The sequence below is a fragment of the Filicampus tigris genome, chromosome 9 (genome assembly GCF_054856515.1).
Source record: "Filicampus tigris isolate MCC_2025a chromosome 9, RoL_Ftig_1.0, whole genome shotgun sequence".
Lineage (NCBI taxonomy): Eukaryota > Metazoa > Chordata > Actinopteri > Syngnathiformes > Syngnathidae > Filicampus > Filicampus tigris.
Window position 1 is genome coordinate 11901033 of NC_141225.1, and position 27227 is coordinate 11928259.

The 27227-nt window shown below is 39.9% G+C and overlaps 1 protein-coding gene across 7 annotated transcripts in view; it reads right to left on the reverse strand.

Moving 5' to 3' along the window:
- atp2b2 (ATPase plasma membrane Ca2+ transporting 2) overlaps positions 1–27227 on the reverse strand; it is a 109885-nt gene that overhangs the window by 82345 nt on the left and 313 nt on the right. For 2 of the 7 annotated variants that reach the window (XM_086040198.1, XM_086040197.1), the window contains exons 2-3: positions 27089–27152; positions 23970–24137 (exon numbers count right to left, since the gene is read on the reverse strand). The gene's annotated coding sequence lies outside the window, so the exon portion shown is untranslated. Of the gene's footprint in view, positions 1–3616; positions 3827–23969; positions 24138–26925; positions 26941–27088; positions 27153–27227 lie in introns of those variants that run through there. The other 5 variants (XM_086040200.1, XM_086040201.1, XM_086040202.1 and 2 more) reach the window with 4 other exon arrangements.

The following is a 27227-nucleotide window of genomic DNA, read 5'->3' on the forward strand; positions in this document are numbered from 1 at the left end:
TTTTTGGGGGGGGCATCCTTCTGTTGAGGTACCAACCACAGTGCTATGGTACAACTAAAGGAACATTAAGAGTCTTCGCCAAATTGTTCCTAACAAGTGAGATTTTTGCCATTATGTTTTAGGTAAGACAATAAACATAACTAAAGGCTTGTTTCCATCATACGGTTCGGTTCTGCTCACAATTTCCTTTAGTCAACAATTTGGTAAATGATACGGATCACAATTGAGATGGTACCTCAAGGAACAGGAAAAAAAATCAAAAATCAAATTCTGGAACAGTCCAGAAATAACTACTCAGTACCGTACCATTGGGCACCAACCACAGTGGGTATGGTACAAATAAAGGAACAGAAAATTGTAATTTATCTTGTGCTTCACAACACAACTAATATGAATGTATGCTCTACCATTTTTTTTTTGTATTTTCATGATCATCAGTTGTGAATGGGACCAAAATATCTGGTCTGATTGGTAAATAATTTTGGACAGACTTCTGCTTAGGTAACAACCATAGAGTGGTACCTAGAGGGACAGAAACAGGTCCTTTTCTTCGACGGTTTGGGGCATCATGTCTGGCAGACAATAAATGACTGATTTATACGATATCAATTTCGGCACCCTTCTGTTGGGATGCCAATCAACATGGCACATTACATAAAGAAAGAGCCCTATTTCCACCATGTAGTACATTCTGGCACTGTTGACTACGGTTGTGGAAGGTACTAAAATAACTGGTCTGCACTGAATGCATTTGGGACGCCTTTTACATGGATGACCAACCTCAGTGGGTATGGTACTTAAAGGGGCAGCCCGTGTTTCATCATGCGGTGCAGATTGGTACGTTGTCCAGTTTTATTTTGCATTTACATGTTCAAAAGGTTTGTGAATGCTAACAAAATAAGTGGTTCCAGGTAAGGTACCATTTTTGAACACCCTTCTTCTTATTTGACTTTTATTTAACCAAGAATGTCCTATTGAGATTAAAAACAAATTCGACAAAACAGTTGGTTTAAGGAGGCTGTCTCAAGTTATCTCAGTCTGCATTTAAAGTAATTCAAGGAGATAAGTTCCTTTAGTTGCCAGTCCTTTTGGAACAGGTTCCATGTAGAAAGAGCAAAGACAAGCCCCTTTTCCAAATTCGGATGGGAAAATGGAACAGTTAGCAACAAAATCTGATTTGAACACAACCTGTAAGAATCAACACTTTTCTGTGAAACTACCATCAAATTACAAATGTAAGAAGGCAGCAGTCCAAGAATGGCCTTATAAATAAAAGTGTACCACTGAGCCAATCTTCTGGTGAGCAAAGAAGGCTATCCCACTGGAGAACACAATTCACAATGATGTGTCAAGGCTCTACATTTAGTAATAAACCTCAGAGAAGCATGAAACACAGAGTCAATCTTTCTCAGACATTGAGCTGGACCGTTCATATATAACAGGTCCACATAATCTAAAATGGATAAAAAAGAAAAAAGTTGCAGTGACAAGGCATTTTTTAACCTCAAAAGAAAATTAAACCTTATTTTGGAAGTTTAAAAAAAGATACAGTGGAAACTGTGGGGAGTACTTGTAAACCTGTCCTGGAGTGTGAAAAAAATCAACAGTTTTGTCAGCATTAAGGACTAGTTTTAGCTGCAGAAGTGTGTAGTGCACCATATCAAAAGCTCTGCAGAGATTTAATAGCATTAGCAGGGAATGAGCCAAAGCGGTAAATGATTGTGTCATACTAGCATCGGGCACATTTTGTCCCAAATCATGAATGTACATAATGAAATAGGAGAGGCCCAAATACGGAACCTTGTGGCACCCCCTTGTGGATGACCATATTTTCAGAGCACAAATTATTGGGCCCTGACACCCAAATAATTTGTAAGTAAATGAGGAAACTACATAAAGGCCAAAACTGATAAGCCTACATCAAATGCCTTAGAGAGCAACAAGTATATCACTGATCACTTTTGTAGCAGCAATGATAGTGCTGTGCTTTTTCCTAAAGCATGATTGCAGTTTTGAAAGAAGCCCATTTCAGTACAGAGTTTTTTGAAATTGAGATTTGAGAGGTTTAGACAACACGCACAAATTGGATATTGGACTGGAGTTAGTTCAAACTGTTGTATCTACTTTTAAGAGAGGGACAACAAAACTGACTTCCAAACTCAAAGAGGAAGTCAACCCAAACATATTTTTTTCAATAATATGTTCTATGCAGGCCCACTAGTTGAAACAAGGCATTCTAATAAATATTGCGTTTTCGGAATAAGAGTTAATCCACCCATTTTTAGCCATCTCTGGCGGCGGTCATTTTCTCACTTCTGTCGACTGAAAAAGACATCACAACTGCTTAGGGCTCAGGAAATGACCAATCACGGCTCAGCTTCAGAAAACAGGTGAGCCGTGATTGCTCGTTACCCGAGCCCTGAGCATTTGTGATGTCATTTTCCGTTGACAGAAGCGACAAAATGGCCGCCTCAAGAGATGGCTAAAAAGGGGTGGATTTTGCTGCTTAACTCATATTCGACAAACGCACTATTAATCAGAATGCCGTGTTTCAACTAGTGGGCCTGCATAGAACATATTCTTGAAAAAAAAAATGTTTGGGTTGACTTCCGCTTTAAGGAATTTCTTTGTTTCCAATCAATAGGTTAAAAAGTATTGTAAGAGGCTACGCAATAAAATCAGAAGCCATTTTTAAAAATAAGGCTCTGTCAAATCAGCCCACGACGACTTTCTGTGATTCGGTTCGGAGAGCTTCTTTTAAAGTCCTTACCACAGTGGCACGCTACAGAGGACAACCGAATTTTAAACGATAGTGGTACATTTTGGAACTATTCAGTACAGTTGAGAAGGGTACCAAAATATCTGGTCCCTACTGTTCATATACGGTACCAACAACAGTGGTAAGATACTAAAAATAAACAGCCCCATTTCCACCATGTTTTATATTTTGGTTCTGTTCAATAGGTTGTGAAAGGTTCCTGGCTCTATACGGGACCACTTTTGGACATCTTTCTGCTGGTGTGCCAACCACCGTGGCACCTGTTTGGTGCATCATAGAATAGTCCATAAATAACTCATTCATATAGGACCATGTTGTGGCACCCTTCTGTTTGGGTACTAACCACTGCAGTAATGAGATGTTTGAAAAAATAATCCAACAATATGAAAGAGTATGAAAATGGACAACGAATGAAAATGGACCACGAAGGCAGCTTTTTGATCAAATCATGAGCAGGAAAGGGACTTGATAGTGGCGACGCAGTAGTATGGTTAAAGTCATGCAGCCATCCCAGCTTTCCAATCACATCAACTCCACGGGTAGCCTGCTTGTCTTAACAATGATCTTCGGGCGCATCGACCGATCTGCCAAAGGGGCCGCCGCGGGCAGTCGAATCCACGGCGAGCAAGCCATTTATTGGACACGCTCGCCGGTCGCGCACCACCGCCGATACAGCCGCCCCTACTAATTCCAACGGATGGCAAAAAGCGGGAGTCAGCTGTGAAGATGGGCAGTGTGTATCCATAACAGGGATGGTAAACACATCATTCCATTACTAATTCTCATGTTTTGCATCTCAATCCACACAACACAAAAAACAACACAAAAAGCACTTACATGACATCAAGGTTTCAATCACCCGCAGTCCTACAATCCACCTGCGAGCGCGCCAACACATGCGGCTGCGGCGGTGTCAGCGGACTAATCACCGCAGCAATGTGCTGTATGTGAGTGTGAGCGTGTGTATGTGAATGTAGGTGTGTGACTGCGTGTGTGTGTGTGTGGGTGTGTGTGAGAGTGTGAGGAGACTGAGGCTGTGAGTAGCTCTCTCTCTCTCGCTCTCTCACTGTGCTGCCACTTCAGCTGGGGCCGTCTCACTGCACAGCCTGTACCATGTCGGCAGGCAGCGGGGGGGTCTGTGTGAGTTGGTGTGCATGTGTGTGTGCGCCAAGGTCTTTTCTTTTCCCACTTGTGAAATGTTTTTGCAAAAGGGGCAAAGAGAAAGAAGTCAGGGTAATAGTGTTGGCTGTAATGGGGGTAGAGTCCATTTCGGTCCCAACAGGTTCAAGCCACACAAATGCACCACCTACTTATGGGACTCATTGCATTATTTCCAGTTAAGGTCAAGTGTCAAAAAGTGAAAATGTCCTTTCAGTAATGAAAAGTCATATTTACATGGAGACGTGTTGTTCAGAATTTCAATTAAATATCAGGAAATGTAAAGATAAAGCATGCTGCATTGGACCCATCATTGGAACGAGACACGAGCAACAGAGGAGAAGAAGGATGTCTTGTGTTTGCCCTTCTGTAAGGAGACACATTTTATCCGAAAGCAGACCAATATTTCCAGAATTCACTGATACAGTAACGTCTGTGCTCATATTTTGAAAATACTCCAATGCTACACCACCTAATACCACTTTGCCAGCCTGATCTAACTTCCCGGCGGGTTGGAGGAAGCCACATAGGCTGTGCAACGATAAACACAGATGACAGCGATTTGTTAAATGGAAAGTCAAGTCAAAAATTCTCTTTACAATAACAGAGCTGCTAAATGTTATGGAATGTCCTTATTATGGCGCAAGCTCCTTATGGCCAGAGACCCAGAAAGCTGATTGTTCTACTTCAAATAAAATGCAGCATCCATCATTAGCACCAGCATAAACAAATGTGATGAAATGAACACTACAATGCTTAAAAAAAAAAGTGTGTCCAATCTCCCTGCTTTCCGCTGTTCGTATCAGGGAATGCTACGTGATGGCTATTCTGTGCTGCCCCAGCTCCCTGCGAACGACGGCTAGCTAGTTAATGTGGCCGTTTCAAATAATCAGATAATCAGAAAGGTCTACAGAAGCTGGATCATGATCCTGGTCATTTGAATCAGGTGCGTTGCAGCAGGGAGAGATGGAGAACCGGCCGAGGAACAGGATTTTAAATGGTTTTTAAAAGCTGTTCCACCCCTAGTTTGTGTGTGTATGTGTGAGTGGCAACTCACCCAGCGGCGAGCGAGGCGACTGACCGGGGATGGAAGGAATCAGTGCGACTGACTGATGATGACGTATGTAAACAAACACGCACGTGTGACCATTTATCGAGTCAGCAAAAAATAAAAGGTGTCCGTTTTATTCATCAAACTATGTTGATATAGTATCGCGACTGGCCTAAGCGCAGCTACAGGGTATGCTAACGTTAGCATGTTTGGTGTACTTCTGTCATAGCTGTATGTCCTCTTCTACAGCAGATCATGGTCTAATCTATGGCAGCATAATGATATGGCGAAAAATGAAGACCTCTATGATGATCTGGTGCTAATCCAAGTTGAGGGCGATTTACTTGATGCGGGTCTAGTCCAGCAGTACCGTAAGGTACAGCATTAAATTATGCCTTACCTCCGTTTTAGTAAGTTTCGCGAAGGTGCAACTCAAGAGGGGTAATTGCTCACTCAATCGAAGAGTACTTCGAGGGAGATTCGAGTGGAGTGTTAGTTTTACAGAACAGCTGTTAAGACTATTTAACTTGGACATGGTAGAAAAAGTGAGGACGACCTACAGAGTGAGAAAGGGAAGGAGAGCAGTGATGGGGATCAGACACAGGCTCTGAATATCAATGCAGCGCAGTCTGAAAGATTCCAGAGCTGCAGTGCACCAAAAAGCTGCTAGGAAGAGCAGGAGAGGACACGCAGCCGAATGCTGCAGGTACCACCAGGTGCGGGTGGTCGGGGCATCTGCAGTATGTTCGACAAGACATAACCCTTGCTTGCCACTTAATTAGCTACACCCGCAGCAAATACATTGCAAGAGCTGCATGAAAAATTCTGCCAAAAGAAGATATAACTGCCTCGAAAAATAGCAGTTTTCACCCATGTGTCCTTTTATTCTTGACTCCTATCAATAATGCAGCTCAGTTGGAGGCGCTCTGGCCAAGTTAGATCTGCTCACGTTTGGACCTACTGCACAGCTATAAGACCATGTCGATGTGTCCTTTCTTTTATTGCCTAAGTTGTCTGTTTCTTTTCCGGTCAATTCTAAGAAATTACATCAACCATGCATTTAAGGCTGCACTTGCTATAAAGCTGTAAGATCATGCTGATACATGTTTTGTTTACATGTTTTATTGGCTAAGTCATTTGTTTTTAACACCGTTCTCAACCAATTAGGCCAATATCAAGAGATTGCATTTCAAAGTTGGCTGCAAAACCAACATGCTGATTTTTAATTTTTTTATTCACCTTTATTTTTTTTCATTGATGAAACAATTTGTTTCTTTACCCCAGTCCTCACAGATTAAAACCACAGCGCTCAAAACTGAGATCAATTTGGGCCGTGCGCCTGAAAAAATAAAAAATAAAAGATTGCACCGGTTTGACAAATTTTCGATTGGTAGGGGAGGAAGTCTCGGCGACTCTGAAAGCCCCCACTTGGTTCAACTACAACACACATAGTGCTCTGAACCAATCAGAGAAAGTGAAGGGCGTGAGCACCCTCTGATTCGCCATGGTCCAGATACACGCGTGCATGCTTTTGAAGATGCGTGCGCTGCAGTCAGATAAGGCTAACGCCAAAATTCCCTCGTTGAGTGAGGACACTGACAGAGGAGCGGGGCGGGAGAAGCTACAAATGTTTAGGGGAAATGAGGCCATCGCTTCTCGCGACGTCTATGAAAGTTGATATCACGTGATTGACGCGAATATCAACATTATTCCTCTTCACAACTTTGCATATGCAAAGACTATCGTGACCAGCCCATCCAAAGATTAAGATGCTCTATCCTAATATCAGCAGCAAAAAAAAAAAAAAAAACCATCAGCGATATATTGTTTATTTAATGGGAAAATACATCATTCTAAAAACACAATTATTGAGATAGGCCTAGGCCATCAGCTGTAGAGTGGAAAAGAGCTGCTGATATAAGACAACAATTGACAACTTATGCAATGTTGAGCCCGATATGCTTAAAAGCCATTAGCAATACAGAGCACTTAATTAACCAATTTGAATTTGAATCTATAAAATTGCAGTGTTGAAAGTGATGCAGTCAAAAATTTGAGTGCACCTAACTTTGGTGCTGGTACACCAAAAAAAGAAAATTTGGGAGCACCAGTACAAAAAGGTAGTCTGGAGCCCGGGATTTATTTTTTTTAAATAAAGGTCTTGTCTGTTCAAAATTGTACATGTCACACGATTAAGCCCATATTCCATTGAGCAGAGAAGGTTTACAAACGCAGTGAATGTTGATTTTTTTTTTTTGTCATGGTTCGTTAATACTGCCCCATGACAGCTGGGATAGGCTCCAGCGCGCCCCGCGACCCTTGTGAGGATAAGCGGTATGGACAATGGATGGATGGATGGGTTCGTTCAATGTCACAAACGGTCAGAGAGGTGTTCGCCAACAGCCGCTCAGTGGCATATGGGCTTCATAAGACCATACGTATTTTATTGTATGATTTTTGTTGAGTGGTTTCTTTTGTTCCAGTTCTCACAAGCAGTGGACAACGTGTCTTAACACTACATCGCAATATTTTAAGACATTGTGCGTGCAAATGTTTAATAGATTGTGTTAAAAAGGACCTAAAGCTACCTGATCAACACTGAAAAAAATTTTTAAAAAAATCAACCCATGACTTAAATTATACTAGTTCTAATAATAACGTGGCAGTATTTAAAGCGGAAGTCAACCCAAAAATTTATTTTTCAAGAATATGTTCTATGCAGGCCCACTAGTTGAAACAAGGCATTCTGATTAATATTGCGTTTGTGGAATGGAGTTAACAAAATCCAACAGATGCTCAGGGCTCAGATAACGACCAATCATGGCTGAGGTTCAGAAAACAGGTGAGCTGTGATTGGTTGTTACCTGAGCAACTGTGATGTCATTTTCAGTCGACAGAAGTGACAAAATGGCCGCCCCCAGCGATGGCTAAAAACGGATGGATTAACTCTTATTCCACAGAGCAATATTTATCAGAATGTCTTGTTTCAACTAGTGGGCCTGCATAGAAGATATTCTTGACCAAAATATGCTTGGGTTATCTTCCCCTTTAAGACAATTTAACAGCAGATTTATGAATGAAGCGTAACTTTTTAGGATGATTAAAGCTCTTGTGGAAAATCTAATTAAAGACTTTCCACTGTCCAACACATGATATTGTTTTGTTGGGTTTTAAGAAGCTAAGTTTAAGACCTCTTTGAACCGTTTGGAAAGCCACTGCTATCAAATTAAGACCTCTCCTTCACTGAAAGGGAGTATCAATTTCAATATCACAACATTGTAAAAATCAATTAGTTAATTGTGACTTTTTATTCTAATTATTACATTTTAAAGGTCTGATTGTGCAGTTTAGACATAAAGGTGTCATATTTTATATAATGAAGGCCTTCACTGTGGAAAACGGAATTTAAAACTTGAAATCCTGTGATCAAGTGCTGTGTTTACCTTGTGGATAAATCTCAAACACTGATCACTACTAGCTACTGACCAATAACCATTAGCCTTATTAATTGCACAAGCCTCAAACCATTTCCTAAGTGCTGTAGTAAAATAAAACCACTTGTGTGTGCATGTGTGCGCGCGCGCGCATGTGTGACGTTAATGAGATGGCTCCCAGAGGTAGAACTTTCCCCTCACTCTCAGTATTAATTGATTCATATGTTCTTCACACTACGGGGGGGGAGGCAGGTCATGAAGAACTTCCTGACACAAGGACAGCCCAGCGGCATCAGCTAAACCGAAACACAAACATCGTAGACCACCGAACGCACAGAAGACGTTTGCAGTTTGCGTCAGTCACAGGAAAGGCAGTAAAATGCTGTGTACATTGACGCTAAGCACATACAGTAGAAATGCCTGCAGGGGGTACAATCACCTGCATTCAAAAAACTGAAAAATATATCATACCAGATTTTGTTAGATTCTCTGGTATTGTAATTCTATTCAAATGGTTAATTAATCAAGTAATCTGTCACATTAACTCAAACCATTACATGTTTTTTTTGTGTGTGAGGTCATTTCTGCTTCTGGTCACAACTGACATTTCTTGAAATCCATTTGCCTTAATATTGTGTGTGTAGGTGTGCGTGTGTGTGCGTGCGTGTACGTGGGTGGTGTTCAAATAAAGTAAAATAGTATTTTTAAAAAATGAACTAATTGAAAAAATAAATACCCAAAAGAATAAAATATGATAATATAAAACATGGGATTCAAAACGTAATACAAAAATTCAGCAACGTAACTAAAAATAATTAAAGGAAATACAATTAGATAAATAAAATATGAATTGAAATGATCAAGAAACACAATAAAATAAAGGATTTAAAAAAAATGTTTTCAATACTGTAAGTACAAATTGGTCAAACAAAATGTTTTTCGAGACATTTACATTTTTTTTTTAGAAATCCAATTTAAAAATAAAATTCAAAAAATAATTTTAAAATAAAAAATTTTAACTAATAAAAATCAAATACATGAAAACATAAAAAAATACAAGTACTTATAATACAATAATACAATACAATACAATACAATTTTATTTATATAGCGCATTTCATAACAGCTAGAGCTGTAACATGTATTAATAAATATAGATATAAATAATATATAAAAATGTAATGTAATATAATGCGACTAAATATTTTATAAATATTTATTTGTAGTATAATTTCACATTACTAAAAAAACGCAATTTGTAATATAATCCCACAGTAATAAAAAAAATAAAAAATAAAAACAACAAAATATGAAAAAAAATATTGTGAAATGAAATCAAATCTGAGCCCGCTTGTTTCACCATACCAGCAAAAGAATGGATTACCCTTATTTTTTCTTATTATTGCAATAAATGAAGCCTGTCTTCCCCCAAAATTTGTTATGAAATTGCACTGGATCAAATTGATAGGATGTGAGGACCCACTGATATAAGCTATATCCTTTGTGATTCGTTTTTCTTTTATGTTCTTCTCATCTCTCGTCAAATACTTAAGATAGCCCAGCAATTCTCAGAGAATGTAATGCCAACTAAATATCAACCACTTGCGTTAAAAAAAGAAGTCCTGTCCTTCAACAATGATATTTGCTCCGTCAGAGTCCTCAATGACTCATCATTTGTAAAAGACTACAATGGAAAGGGAAACTTAAGAGTCACTTAAAAGGCAATATTGGCTGAAGGAATTGTCAGTTTTTCCAGAGGAAAGGATCTATATTAAGCAAATAGAAAGAATACATTCACAAAGACAGGGTGTAGTTACTTAATGAGAGATGTAAAGCAAGCAGTGGTGTGCTCAAACAGAAGTTATAACACTGCAGCATCCAAAGCGCACAAAAAAAGCCCACTGCTTTAAATCACAAATAATAAAGCGACAGAACGCCAGTAAATTCCAACAAAACCAAAACTCAACTTGCAAGATTAGTGCAGCAGAGGCAAATCATCTTTTGGACTGGTTGAGTGGTTGTATAGAAATATACTGTGAAATATATTGAGCAATTAGACAAACAGCGCCAGCCTCGACGCAATTCCACCCTCACAGCCCTGCACAGACCAATCAGTGTAAATTACTAAATGGCAGGAATGAATAATGATGTACATTATTCCCCGAGGCATCTTAAAATTTGATTACTGCTATGTCAGCCCCTGTGGAACATGGCTGGCTAGCAAATATCATCTATAACCTCTTCCTATGACTTACGCCTGAAACTAAAAGGTAGGCAAAAAACAACCACAAAGAAAACCCTGAAATAAAAAAAACAAGGCTTAAAAAGTAATCCAATAAAAATAAAATACAATAAAATCCATCAATCGGTCATCTTCAACTTATTACTTGTTGTGGGGGCCAGTGAATGGTGGACCAGAATTTCACCGAATCGCAGTCTGGAAGTCGTTCTCCATACACCGTAGCCTTACCGAACTTTTGCCATGACTACGTTTTTGCCTTAGCAACCGCCGAAGCTGCATTCCGCTTGGCTTGCCGGTAACCGTCAGCTGTTTCTGCAATTCCAGAGGCCAAATAGCCTATTAGACTCCTTGCTCACCGGGAGTGTCCGCCAACAGGTTCTGAGATTACCGCTACGACAGGCACTGGACGACTCCAACAATGGAGGCGCAGGACATGATCCACTGGGACTCAATGTCGCCCAGCTCCACCCGAAGGTGGTCCAAATTCAGCTGTTGATGAGAGTTGAAAGGTCTTCTGACAGAGCACTCTGCCAAACGTTCCCAGCAGAGCCTCGTGATATGTTTCGGTGTGCCAGATTGGACAGGCAACTTCGCTCACCATCGAAGCCAACACACCGTCAGGTGGTGATGGGTTGACAGTTGAATACCGAACCGTGGGCTAAGGTGTCCTGATGCCAAGTCCACATACGGATATTATTGCCTTTCAACATTGTGTTTGTGAAGGACATTATGTGACAAGCATCTGATAATAAAGCACCTCTCAGGTTGAGGTGGAGGAGGTGTTCCTCCCAATGACACCGGTGCTGGTCAGGCCCTGTCACTGTCCCCCCCACCTGAAGGCGAAGGCAGGCTACCGTCTTGTCCACTGGGGTGAGCCCCAATGTAAAGGCACCAAGCCGGGTCAAGAAGTATACCGGGTACTCACACTTGCCTGGGGTCTCTCATTGTGGGTAAGTCCAGAGTGGGATAGAGTCCAACCCCTCTCAACAGGATTGGTACCGGCGTCCAAGGTGTGGGTCAAGGCAAATCCATATCTAGTCGAAACCTCTTGCCCTACCACACCAGTTCAGGCCCTTTCTCTGCCAGAGAGGTGATATTCCACATACTTAGGGCCAATTTCTGTAGAGGGGAATCGGACTGCCCCTTCGGCCGCTGCCCAGCTCACAATGCATCCTTGGTCCCTCCCACAGGTGGTGAGCCAGCTACTTTTTGGGTTGTGCCCTATAGTACAGGTCCGGCCACCAGGCGCTCGTCATTGAGCCCCTTGGCCAGGTTTGGCTCCAGAGGGGAGCCCCGGTGAATCACATCCGGGAAATGTGTTCCAAAAACTGTCTTCATGACAGGGTTTTAAGTTTACGTTAAAAATACAAAAACTAGTTCAAACAACATTTACAGGTGTGAAGAAGTTTTTCCTGATGGGAAATTTCTGTGACCATTTCAGGGTGCATCACAATTGCTATTATAGTTAACGAAAACTAAGGAAACAACTAAAACAAAAATTGAAAAAAAACCATATTAATTAACCCAATAAGATAACACAAAAACGCTTTCAGAAAATATGTAAACTAACTGAAATTATAGCTTATGTTTATACTAAATGAATCATAATTATAGTGAAATAATAATCCTTCGCTTTCCTCTTTGTCGGTTAATATCATACATGAGCTTTCGGGGTTCATTTTAACTGTATCTATATCAGTATTGCTGTACATGTGTACAGAAGAAGGAAGGTCAAACAGTTGTTTGAAAAGTGTAATTTACTTTATTACACACTACTTTGTGACCTTTTTTTTTTTTTAATTTCTGCTCGACCAACACTCCATATTAAAAAAACCTAAAACTAATCAAAACTAACTTAAAATGAAGCATTTGTGAAAAAAATAAAAAGTAACAAACTTGCTCGGAAAACTGATTAAAACTAAAAGACTTTTAAAAACCAAATGTCAAAACGAAATACAAACAAACTAATGAAAAATCCCAAACCATTTGTTGCATACGACGGCAAAGCCAATAACATTTTACGGTACACTTCGTCGTAACAGCTTCTTTTACCTGGCAGCTCATGGCCGATTGACATTTCTACCAATTTTAATGAGCAGTTTAATGACTTGGCGTTAACATTTATTTGGTTCCCACACTTGCGTCTCCACTCTAGCTTCACAGTAAAGAGTGAAGCGTTTTGGAGTGAACGGCAGTCAAAGTAGCACACCATCAGGCAGCACAACTGCCCCCCGAAAAATCAGCCGTACGTTCGCCCATAAAATGTCATCTCCATTACCCGTGGCGCAAACAACGTGACATTTATACACCAAGTCGCTGCCATGTTTTTGGCACTACCGCCGCGGGGCGAGAGGTATCAACTCGGTTCAAAGTCAGAAGTGTTGTCACAATCATAAGTCATGTAATGGTACATGGTAAAAAGCTTCATGCTGACATTTCACCAATACAGAAACCTGCCACCAAACCACTGAGTCACAAATGTGACTGTTGTCTTGTGAATTTAGTAGAATTTTACAGAAAAATTAAGATGCTATAGAAGTTATAGAAATCGATACCTCATAGTACCGTAAGTGATTAAAGACGGTGTTACAAATGATACATGTATTGGAAATAATGAAAGAGTGGTTTGGTTTATAATTCTAATAAAAATTAAAGCAGCAAGCTACAATTTTCATCTCAAATTTCATTATGCTCAACTGATGAAAGATTTTCCTGCTCTTGAAAAAGTTCCTGTTGCTATGCAACTGATCTGCCTGGCACAGGAAATGTTAGCTCACACAGGCTACATGGAGGGCTTCACGCACTCACGGGCACTCTAAGAAGTACAGAATGTAGGCTAATGCTCTACATGTACTTGTTTTAAGTGATTAGACTATTCAAAGTTCAACAACAAACTGAATAACCTGAACTCATATCCTTACAGCACTTTTTACAGTGTTGCACAAAAGTGGGATTCAGTTCAATGTGTTGCTGCTCCATCAAGACTTGACAATTAAATCTACTCAATTTGCATCCATTTTGTTCAATGTCAAAAGCTGTGATGTCAAAACTAAGCAGGAGACGGAGTAACACGGGTCCTAATCCTGACTGACACTTTTAGGGAAATAAGTCAGGAAGCCAGGTCGACTTAAGTAATAACATTTATCGCACTGTCATCATCCATTTTTATTCAAATAAGCCCCATTCAGGAGGTTGCCGGATTAAAGACAGCAGCATTTAACGCTCCAATTGGAAGGCCGTTGGTGGGTTACAATCAATTCTAACCTGACATTGCTTCACGTTTAGTCCTTCTCTTGTACGTTGCCACAGTTGACTCTCTAGGCAGCAATTGCGACTGTAAAAACTGTACATAAAAACCGGTTCACTTTAATGGGGGATTCAGACCGGCCAAACGCAGAATGGTTTGACCATAACCCGAAAATACATTCAATTAAAATTCATGAAAGTAAGGATGGTTTAAAAACAAAAACAAAAAAAGGATATAGCCACTGTCCTGTGAAAAACACCTACGTATTTTTTTTTTTTTTTCATTTTTCTTATTTTTACATGAATGGTGTTTCCATGTTACAGACATCGCATTAAGGTGGAATTTTTTAAAAAGTCCCAAATTGGACATACGTTTTTTTAATCACAGGACATACATACATATACACATTACACATATACACCAAACAAGCTGTGACACTGAAGCTAATTTGGGCTTCTTTCATAGATATGTTTCCTTGCACTAATACAGTGCTTTAATTAGGGCCCGACCTTTTAATTGTCCTCAAAAAGTTTATATTGGTCAGTCTCTCACACTATATGTGTCAGGTTTTTGTGGAGGAGGACTCAAACGCATACCTAGCCAAATGGTGTGCAATATAGAGTATTTGATTTAAAACAAAAGGCAAACAAGGTACTGGGATAATACCAAACCAACATAAATGTTGAGGTCCAAAAAAAACAATAAGGACCAAAAACAAACACTAGGACTAGAACTATGACTATGACTATGACTATGACTATGACTATGACTATGACTATGACTATGACTATGACTATGACTAGACAAACCAAAACGAACCAACAAGGACTGAAAGAAAGCGGAGAACTAAATACAGACAAGTTGACGATACGAGGAAAACCTGGATAAGACACAGAGGGTCGGAGGGAGCTGATTGGTTAGCACACAGGTGGACACAATCATGACGAGACAGACACAGAGCAAAACATGAAACTAACAAAACCAAAAACCAAAACAGACCAAACATGACAATATGTCAATTTTTCCTTGATATTACTCATTTGATACATTAGCAGGATCATGAAGAAAAACAAAAGAAAAAAAATGGATAATCTATAATAAAATAGACTAGTGCTGCCCCATTTGCTTCTTGTTTGCTCTATTCCTTTTGATGTGAACATTTGCATATGCCAACAAGCGGCTGAGAGAAAAAAAATAACTTGCTTGCTCACTAGCTCGCTACTGCAGAGCTTAAGCGCACGCGTCTCTTTCTCTCTCTCGCTCTCTTATATTCTCCTCTCTCATTCACGGTCACACCAAGGGCATTGGCTCCCTCAGAACAGCACAGCTCATCACTGGAGAAGAAGAGGAGGAGTAGGAGACGGAGAAGGAGGAGGAGGAGGAGGAGGATGAAGTAACGATTTCGCACGGCGATGATCACACATGAAAGGTAGACAGGAGGCCAGTGTAAAAGAAAAAAAGGCTCAGCGGGAACAAACGGCACACACACGAAGGCAAATAAGAAAAGGAAGGACAATTAGATGGGAGAGAGGCTTTAAAGAGGAGTAACGGAGATGTTAATGCGCCTGCTGGTGATGATAATAATAATGATGATGATGATGATGATGATGATGATGAAGAGGAGGAGGAGGAGGAGGAGGACGCACTGCAGCAAAGTGAGGGAGGTGACAAGGTGGGGTGAATATGTGTGAGTGGGCGGATCCAAGGAGAAGATAGCGAGAGGATGCAGATGAAGCCAAGACGCGGTGAGAATAGGCACATGGTAACTTATTATCTACAATTGGAGAAAGCTCCCGTCGACCCGAACGAGGGTCCTAAGAAGTGTCGGTGGGCTTGGCGAGATTCAAAGCCCTCATTAGGATCGCCTCAAGCGCTAAACGTACGTGCCAACGAGCCCACTGATGTGAAAGCTCCAGTGGAGAGTGTGGACTCGCAAATGTAGCTCTAGTTCAAGGAGAACACAAATAGAGACAGAAAGTAATGACAACATTAGAGCAACACTTTGATGGAACCCATTAGAAGGCTATTCGTTTAACGATGGATGGCTTTATTAGAATTGTTGACTTACCTGCCTCGCCCACTATCAACAGATATACATACCTACCTACCTACAGTGTGCGTTAATGAGAACTAAACTAACTAATGAGAACTAAAATTAACTTTTTTTTCTTTTGGCAAATGGCTGCAATAACACAGAAAGTGAACATTTTCAACTAGTCTGAACACTTTCCGTACACGCGCCATATGGTTGACTTCTCTGTATTGTTGTTCAGTCTGCCACCTGGTGGCAGCTGTGTGGCATAAGATTGATAAGTGAAAGCTTTTGCACATCAAATCAATTTGCTGCAGACGTCAAATGACGATAGGCACGATAGTAGAAAAGTGACACGAGATCTTGACAAATGACGATAGGGGAAAAGCGACACGATCTCTATCAACCCTCGTGATATATATCGTCATAACGCCGGGGTCTACTTATTACTAATAACTAAATACTTACCAACCCACCGATTTAACAACCCATGCTCCTACCTATAGTATTTACTTGCAGTATCTGCCATCTTCTAACGTACCTACCTAGCCACATACCAATCATATATCTGCCAACCTACCAATCGAGATATCGTCTATCTACCTTCCCTACATACACCATCTAGCCTACTTATCGGCCCAGCTACTGACCAACTCCACACCTATCATCCATTTATCTACCAATCAATATATCTACCTACTTACTGTACCTTCCTACCTGTCAAACACATACGACAGTTAGCTAACAATCAATACATCAACCTACCTACAGTACCCACAAAACAATTGTATTAAATACCAGAAATGACTGCACCTTGTGATTTGATTGTAGATACAGAAAATATTGAAGATACAGAAAATCATAAAAGACAGACTTGAAATCACATATTTTGTGACATTAATGGCTCTCCTAGAAAGATAAAGTAAGTTGAAATACATCAGGAACAGCACACAAGAAGTTAGACAACACCCTAGTGGTGATTATAATATGGGTTGGTTTCTTCAGCAACTCAATCCTATTGTAACCAAGACAGTGCTGTTCATAAATTAATCACTCAGTGCCAGGGTCCAGTGGCGTGACACTTTGGAGGCCGACCTCTCGAAAACCGGAGTGTTGGTCGTTTCACACCCCAACGAGCTAATACCCGCCAGTTCTCAACAAACGCTAGATTTATTTTTAACACTTACGCCATATGATGTATATGGCCCAAAGGCGTTTGAGTTATTGTTAGGCGCACTGACCTTTGACACATGAATCATGAGGAACGCGCCTTTAAGCAATACACGGTGTTAATTCTTAACATTGAGGGTGACATGATGTAAGAGCAGGATCTTATCATGAGCTCATTGACACACTTTTTCTCCCAGTTTAAAATGACATATTTTAATAAATTAGCTTTAGTCCAACCAAAAGCTAACAGCTACATGACGTTTAGCCAGCCGAAACGGTCATTAAACGACAATACTGAGCGCGTCAAAAATAACCACACCAAATTAATTTGCCAAGTCAAAAGGGCAAAACTTACAGAATCCTGCTCCTCTTTTTGCTTCCTTTGTTTCACTTTGAACTGACCGAGCACGTTGACTCAATGATATAGATGTGATCTAAACGTGTACTCTTTTGCCTACTGCTTACGGAGAATTTCGCTCAAAGACTGTTTCCAAAGGCTTATAAATACCTCGCAGCAACAGCTCCGCACAAATATTGGCACGACCCAATGCGCGGGATAGTTTAACAGTTCACGTATATACGTATTCCTATAAACTGGCGATACGTTCGTTTGCTTGTCAGCTTCAACCAATAGACATCAGTGAATGTGGAGTTAAAGCGGAAGTCAACCCAAACATATTTCGTTTTAAGAATATGTTCTATGCAAGTTCACTAGTTGAAACAAGGCATTCTGATAAATATTACGTTTGTGGATTAAGAGTTAATCCACCGGTTTTTAGCCATCTCTGGGGGTGGCCATTTTGTCACTTCTGTCAACTGAAAATGACATCACAACTGCTCAGGTATCGACCAATCACGGCTAACCTGTTTTCTGAAGCTGAGCAGTGATTGGTCATTATCTGAGCCCCGAGGGGGTGTGATGTCAATTTCAGTCAACAGAAGTGACAAAATGGCCGCCCCCTGAGATGGCTAAAAAGGGGTGGATTTTGCTGCTCAACTCATATTCTATAAACACAATATTAATCAGAATGCCGTGTTTCACCTAGTGGGCCTGCTGGGAACATATTTTTGAAAAAAAATATATACTTAAAACTAGTCAAACTTCATAGTTTCGAAAAGGTTGGGAGTACAACACTACCTCTTATACAATATTGCTATTTAGGTTTGTTTCATTAAACAATGCCAAATAAAAAACAACAATCATTTAATAGACTCTAATAGGGGAAAAAAAAAACGATACTTTACCCAAAAAAAAACTTTCATGTCAAATACATTTCTATTTGAGTATTCGATTCATCGCCGGTATAAACGATAGAATAATTTAATTTAAAAATATTTAATAGTCAATGGGGTGAGGGGGTGTACAAGAGCCACTGGGGCCAAACACCAACAATTTGGTTTTCTCTTCATTAAAATTTCAGAAGTTCAAGGCCATCCAAGCTTTCAGGTCGTCAAGACATAATAAAATAGATTTTAGGGAGAATACATTTGGCCTCTTTCATGAGAGCAATCAAAGGAAATCCCATGCTTCTCAGGATCCAACCTCGGGGGAGCAAATCCAAGGAGAAAAGCAGGGGCCCTAAAACTGAACCCTGTGAAACCCCAAGACAGCATATCAGAGTGGCAAACAGAACTACCAAGGATTATAAACATACTTCTGTCTGCCAGACAGGATCTTAACCAATCCAGACAACTACCGCTGATGCCCACAAGGTGCTGTAAGCAAGGTAGTAGAATATAGTGGGATATATAGTATAAAATGCTGCTGCTAAGATCCATAGGAGTCAGAGAAGACACACGTAATCCCCAGAGTCATTTGCCAGGAGGATGTCATTGAAAACTTGAAATAAAATTGACTCTGGCTGTTCTCATTTCAGAACAACCTCCTTTATAAGCAATAATATAAAATGAATGAATGCCTTCTTGGGTCTAGGTATCGGTGTCATGAAACAATAATTCAACTCTTCAGACGATTTTTAACACTAACTGTTGTACATGTGTCAAAATAAGTTTATTAATGTATAATAAAACGATAATGAGGAAACAGGACACTGTGACCTACTGTATTGGCATCCCTCATCTTCCTTCTATTTTTCTGTATGTGAACCTCACTGGAAAAGTTGTGTACATCCGTGCACTTGATTCACCTGCACTTGTTCAAATAGGATACTTTGGTGACAGTTTGGCCCCTTGGGCTTGTAGTCAATGTCAAGAATTAAGTGGCGCTTTGAATGTATAAGTTACTACACACCTCAGGCTAAGCACTAGGAGTTCACATTGAAGAACACGTAATTGTGACATTGAAACAAACACTATGGGTGACAGCCATCAGCAAATTATGATTGCAGATATGGTTGATTTTAGTATCATCAGAGTATTATTGTTTTCCAATGTGGTGAAAATTCAAATCAATCCATGGAGTTTAATGCCAATTTAAAGCAGTCATTCATAATGGACTACAATTCAAGCTTTAAAAAAAAAATTACTGGATGTTAGACAGGCTTCTAACAGGAAAAAAAAAAGTTTAATTCTGTGGTCTGTAGTAGCTGTGGACTAGCCAGGATAATTCCTTTCAATGCTAGCATCTGAGCTACCTTTGCTGTGCTGAGTTATATGCAGTGACTTTAAAATGTTTGACAAGCACTCAAATGACCGTATTTGTTTATGTGCTTCATGTTAATTGACATTAAAATGTTTGATTAACTTTTTTAAGATTTAAGATTTTAAGTAAAACACGACAAATTCGACAAAAAAGACGACAACAGTCCATTTGTCTCGATTCAAATTTAGCGGATTACTATTTTCTAGATGATTACACAAAGAAAAGAAAAAAAACGAACATTTGCAATTTTTTTTATTGCTGTTGTGACAATACAATAAAATTAGGCTAACAATATGTAATTTGATTTTAAAAGGCAAGCCTCAAAATCATTCTAATGTCATGCAGGGTTGTTATAGCAATATTTGGTCTGTATTAGTGGTGGACCAGCCAGGAAACTTCCTCTCATGCTTCATTAGTAGACATTTTTAATGACATTTTAAATCTATTTTTGTCCAGGAATGGCGCTACAACTGGGGCTAGAGGTGGCTTCTAAAATATATTTATAAATTATTTTCTCAGCACCCCAATGAATCTGTCAACATACAATCTACTACTATAATGTATTTCTTATAGTGTGACACTATCTGTGCCGTGTACCTAATGATGTGGCCAGTGTCCACCAGCCTATTCATACTGTGCCATTCTTCCACATCTTTTGTCATTAGCTAATTAACAAAGAATGAACCTAGTCAACTTGCATGCAAAGCACTATTTTGGGATCATTCTGCAAGCCAGGCAGTATAGAGAAAGTCCACCTGGAGCAGACGCCTGTCAGGAGCAGCATTCGTTTGGGCTCTTGGCTGTGCTCAGGCTAACGGGCCCACGGCGCGGTGCAGCGAGTGCATGGGGGTCGTTGATTGTATCTTTACTGGCCGCTGTGTGGACGCAGCATTAGCATGGTCAAGTTATTTGCTCTCAGGGGCAATTTCCACTGACTGAACAGCATTTTTCCATTCACTCCTTCAAACGAAATGAACAAATGAATTTTTGCCAGGGTTTGTGGGTGGAACAGTGTGCCCAAGTTATACGATTCACCATGAAAAACTAAGCTCTGTTTACTCAGCTTGCAAGCTCGGGGTCATTTTGACACATTTGTTATTATTATTACATATATTTGCAGCATAAAAAATAAACCTCAACAAAGCAGACTCAAATAGTGAGAGACCCTCTCCAATATTGGTTTGAAGCGGCCATTTAAAGTGGAAGTCAAGTCAAAAATGTTCTTCACAATATTATCTTATATGCACCCACGCTAGTCTAAACTCGCTATTCAGATTATCATTGGGTTTGTGGAATATGAACAAAGAAGAAAATTCCACCCATTTTTATCCATCTCACGGTATGTGTCGGTGGAATATGGCAGAAAAGTTTCATGATCCACCAAAATTATTATTGCGCAACAATATAGTATAAAATATTTGACCTAAAAATTCTGATTTGGAGAACAATTCCTACTACTACTTAATGCCGACTGTACTTTCCATTTCTATGGTGACGATTAATGTTCACGCACCTCGTAAACAGTGTATCAAGGAACTACAGAAAACGACATATTGCAACCAAGAATCGCTTTCTGAGTACCAAGCAAGTCAAAGAAAACACAATCTATCCAGCTTTTGTATCGTTATCTGACTGGTGAGATGGATGGCCCACCTAGAGCATGATGCAAAAAGAAATCCCACCAGTAGATGAAAAGTAGGGGTGAGCCAAATTAAGTAAGAGATGGATCAAGCTGATATTATGCCGAAGTAAAGGATGACTTACTGCACACGCCTACCACTGCGTTTATGAAAAGCCCACCACAACTCCACTCACCCACGTCTCTCTACAACAACTACCAACTATCTCAATAATTGGAATGAAGTTCCAAAAATATATTCAAAAACAATTAAAAAGGTGCTCACAACATGAACTAAAACGATTAAATTAAACCCTCCACAAGGTTTCCTGGAAATAGGTTAAGTAGGATTTGCTTATGCTGCATTCAAGACAGCTGAGAAAGTTGGAAATGTCAGATGAACATGTACAAACTAGACGGCATCGTGACTTCACTGCAGTTATTTCCTCAATTGGTGTGTGCGTAGTGTTTATTAACGTAGACATTTGACTTAATTTCCTTGATTGACAACAGGGGGGAATTTATATTTGAATTAATTTCTCTCTGAATAGTGAGACAAAGCAGTATAGAGGATGGATCGATTGATGGAGGTTCTAAACTTTCCATGCCAGTGTTGAGCTCATAGTGGAGATCTGCCTGGATGTAGTCAGTCTAATATTTTTACTCCAAGAATGAAATATTGTGACAATACTGAAAGACACAACTCCCTGAGGAACTCAAGTAGCGTTCAATTGAACAGAGGCCTCCCCCAAGGCCAAACAATACTAATTGAGTTCAGCACCAAAGTGAACTCCTCCAGAGACACCAACCTCCCCCAGATGCTTGGATTCTACATGCCTTATTCACTAACAAATGATCGAAAACCCTCACTCTTCACTGACGGATAATAACTCCTGAAGAACCCAACTTGAATTTCCGGTACAAAACTATGGAATGCGATGAGATTACAAATCTTTTAAAATAGAACAGGACCACATGGCGCCCAGTGAATGGAACTCTGCAGGTGCAGGCACAAGCTAGAGAGGTTATTAGACACCATATTTGACACTTTTCCAAGAGCCCAAATTAACCAAAAGATGAATAAGCTAAAACTAAGCAGCCACTACCGTGATATAATATATGATGGTAAGAGCTGGATATTACCTAACCGTCACAAAGTTCCCATCTGCATATTTAGCCAACCCACGTGGTCCCAGTCGGTCGATCCCACAGACGCAATGAGATGTGCCCCATATTGTTTTTATTTCCCCTATCACCACGTTGTGCATGTGTGTGTGTCTGTTATTTTTGTTTGATATTTTGTCTTTGTTTGGCAGCATGTCTGCTCGCACAGCGCCTGCGTGTGACGTGAAGATTGCGTTCTCGACACTGATTGGCTGTGGCCGAGGAGGGATGGACTGGGACCATGTGGGTCGTTTAAATATGCAGACGGGAATTCAATGGCGGTTAGGCGATGCCCAGCTCTGCTAATTAATGTTTGTCAGCCACGATTGACACTTTTCCAAAAGTTATATTACTAGCGACTGTAAATTAGCCAAAAGAAACAGTTAAGAAAAACTTAATGTAAATAGTCACAACCATGAGCTAAATTAATGGCTAAGTAGATATCATACTAGCCATGTTAGCATTAGCCTACACCTGAAAAAAATTGCAATCTATTGTTTGTCAGCCATGTTTGACACTTTTCCAAAAGCCCTTCTGTTAGTTATAGCTCAAAGATGAAATAAAGAAGAATCTCAAGCTACGTAGCCACCACCATTAGCAAATGTATTAGTTTGGCAGGTGTAGGCAGTCATGTTTGTGTTAGCCCGCAGCTACCATAGACAACATGCAGTCTTTTGACACTTTTCAAAAATCCCTTTTGCAAGCTAAATTAGCCTCAAGAAAAAGCTAAAGCAAAATAAGACCTCAACAAAACAACTTGGCATTAGCCATTTTAGCATTAGCCTGCAAATGGCACAACATCCAGAGGTTTTTAACACATTCAAAAAGCCTTTTTGCTGGCTAAATCAGACAAAGGTCACAGAAAAGAAGACACAGCTATCGCTATGAGCTAATGCCAACCCTGGAGAGGCATTTGAATGGAACACGAGTGACTTTTGTGTGTTTTCAACTTCTCTCTCGGGAGACTGAGAATTGCCACAGGGTCTTGTCTTTCCCACATGTTCCCACCGGCCACTCACTCTGTCGCTTCAAAAAATAAATATCCATCCATTTTCTATAGCGCATATCCCCTTCATGATTCTGAATGAACTGGAAACGATCCCAGCTGACTTTGGGGCTAAAGGTAGAAATTGGTCACCAGCCAAAGGCAGTGAAAACAAACAGATAAAAAAAATAAAACATCTGGCTTCCTTTTGACAAACTGGGATGAAAGAAGCAAATATGTACTCAAGTAAATTGTGTTTCTCTACCCAAATAGTTACAAGTTACAACTCATCGGTGTTAAATACTGCAGTGCTGATCCTAAAAAAAATCTTCCGTAAGATTAAAGTTTATACACTTATTGCAGTTTGAGAACGTTAACAGGGTCAAACTGCAGACGTTTCACTTGAATAAACACCATAAAAAGAAGAAACCACCCATGACAAAAGTGCCTACTTCATGCCATCACTGCACAATTACGCGGTACTCACAAGGGGAAACAGCGGGTCCTGCTCCAGGTGCCCTGTGGTATCCTTCAGGCTAGTGCCAGTCGGCTCACCTGCGTGACTCCGAAGGCAATGTGGAGCTTAAAGCTTGGGCTTTTCCCTCTTGTATGCACCACAGCGGCGGCATTATGAGAGGCTGAAAGAGAAGCAATACTTGGAGGAGGAGGAAGAGGTGGAGGAGGGAGGGAGAGAAACAATTATAGTGGACATTTACATATACTGCAAAAATCTAATCAATCCAAGCTAGACTTAGAATCTTATATCAAGCCAAAAAGTCTTTTTTGTTCTTGTTTTGAGAATAATATACTACGCAAGAGCAGAATTTGTAAGATTATTAGTCTTTTATTTCTTACTTAGCATTTAGATCCTAAAATTAGTTCATTTACATGCAAAATCAGAGAAATTACTGTCAAAGTCTCGGTTTGATGCTATATATAAGCGATTATAAGCCGCACCTATGTTGAAAAATGTGATAGTTACTGCATTTACAGAATGATTTTGACATGTACATGTATGTACCTGAACAGTCCTCTTTCCTAACAGTGCCTTTTAACATGGCAGCAACTTTGCTGATTAAAACAGAACAGAACCAAGAAAAATTAACAACTGACCAGTATTTATCTTCATTTCTCATGTTTGAAATTACGTCACTTTAATCATTTTCGCTAAAACCCATGAAGTTGTCTTCTTCTATGTTGAAAAATTTGATATTTATACATACATTATACACATGGCAAAAGCATCATAACATATGAATCATTATATACATTATTATTCTTAAGCATTTACAGAACGATTTTGAACTGTAAATGTACATGTATGTACCTGAACAGATTCTTTCCTAACTGTGCCTTTTAATATGGCAGCAATTGTGCTGATTAAAACGGAACAGAACCAAGAGAAAATAACTAGTACTTGTCTTTATTTCACTTCCCGCTGCCACCTCCAGCGTTTTACCATAGATTAATTGATGACAAGCTAGCGTGGAGCAGCACAGTCTCCTTCCTGACAGATGGCCTTCAACTTAAAACTTGCATCAAACGAACTTCTTCGTGTGGGTTCCACGATGACGGGGCGAGGATTTGAAAATAAAGAAAAATGCTAAAGAAAAAGCATATTCTTCTTAGTATTTCCTTTTTTTCTTAGTTTTGATTCTAATTCCGGTTAGAGCGCCCCTAGTGGTGGAAGAAAAATCAACATAATGGGTACTTTATAAGCCGCATGGTTCAAAACCTAGGGAAAAAGTAGCGGCTTATCGTCCAGAAAATACAGTAATGAATTAAGTCAATATAGTAATTATTGTGACAGCCCTACAAATAATCATATTGATGGCTAATAGCGAGTCTTCACAGAATCTGATATGAATGTTTGTGGAATGTGGGAGGAAGCCAGAGTAACCCCATCCAAAGACCAGGAGAATATGTAAATCAGGACCGCTCGACTGTGAGGCAAATGTACTAACCACTAGAATCGTCAACACACTGTGACATCAGAATGTATGGAATATGTAATTCTATTGCTCATCCTGTACAGAGGAGCAGCACTTTGATTTCCATCTCTACATTTATATTCAAACCTCCTTAACACCAACTGCCCTCATTCTCTTCCCTCACTACATCTATTAACCTCCTCTTAGGTCGTCCTCTCGCCTTCAGTGCCACTGTCTCTAAGCCATACATCATGCAGACTCTTCCATCAGATAAAAAACCTGACACTTTTCTTTACCCGTTTCAACTTGCTTGGATCCGTTTTTTCACCTCCTTACCACATTCAAAATTGCTTAGATTGTTGACCCTAAGCATTTTAAGTCCTCCACTCTATCTGTTCTTTCTGTAGCCTCACTATTCCCCCTTATTCAGCATATATATTTTGTCTTCCACTAATCTTCCTCCCTCTCCTTTCCATTGTATGAGTCCACCTTTCTAAATGTTCATCCACCAGCGAACATCATAGTCCATGGGGAGGACAGTCTAACCTTATCTGTCTGTCTATCCGTCACTATTGGAAAGATGAAGGGGCTTAGAGCTGATCCCTGCTGAAGGTACACCTCCACCTTAAATCCCTACATCCCACCACTGTTCTGCTTACCTCATACAATTCATGTATATTCTAATAGCATACATCTCTGCCACGCCAGACTTCCTCATGCAGTACTACACTTCCTCCCTGGGTAACTTGTTATTGGCTTTCTCAAGATCTACAAAGACGACACAATGCAGCTCCTTCTGACCTTCTCTGTCCATGTACAACCTTTTGGCAAATAAAGCATCTGTGGTACTCTTCCTAGACGTTAACCATAGTGTTCCGCAGAAATATACCCTTCTTTCCTGAGTCTAGCCTCCACAAGTCTGCCCAATTATTTCATTGTGTGGCTAATCAACTTTACACATCTATATTTCTCACAACTATGATGTCATCCTTGCTCTTAAAAATGGGCATACGTACAGTAGCCATTTTAGGCTTTAACCAGCCATAAGTCTTATGTCTACTTAACTACTGTTAAATGGAGGATTAGCAACTCAAAAAATAAAAAATAAAAAAATAAAACCTACTACCTACAACTACGAATGTAAACGTATGTTGTCATTTAACAATTATCACATCCTGAGAAATGCAAAAAAGTCAGTCATGATGGAATAATCTTGTAACACTGGGTTTGTTCAGTCGCGGCTTGCGCATGACATTTCAGAGCATGACAATTAAATTAAGGTGCCGTTATCTTAATTAACCCAGTGATTCTCAACCAGTGTGCCGTACGTGGCACATTGTACCATGAGAGATCATCAGGTGTACCGCAGAAAATTATATAATATATAGAAATGTTAGAAAAAATATATGTTGTTTTCCAATACTTTAGTTTATGTATGCTAAGCATGTATAGCAACAGGCAAAACAATTAAATGCTCTTCCACTTGAGGTAAAAGTAGCCTATACAATTTACCTGCATATCCACTTTTTGAGAATCGTTTTTCTAAGCGGTGTGCAGTGAATGTTTTTCGGACGTGAAATATGTACCTTTGTTCGATAAAGGTTGATAAACACTGGCTTAACCAACTAACTAGAGGGAAATATGCATTTGATGTTTGAAGTGTGAGGAACATTACCATGTAACGATGACGTCATCTGAAAACGGTGTGCAGTCGATAGACACGTGACATGACGGCGACACTGTGAAAACATTAAGAAATTGTACCAACATTTTGCAGGGAGATGACTAATGCCAAGCAGAATATGTCAATAAAT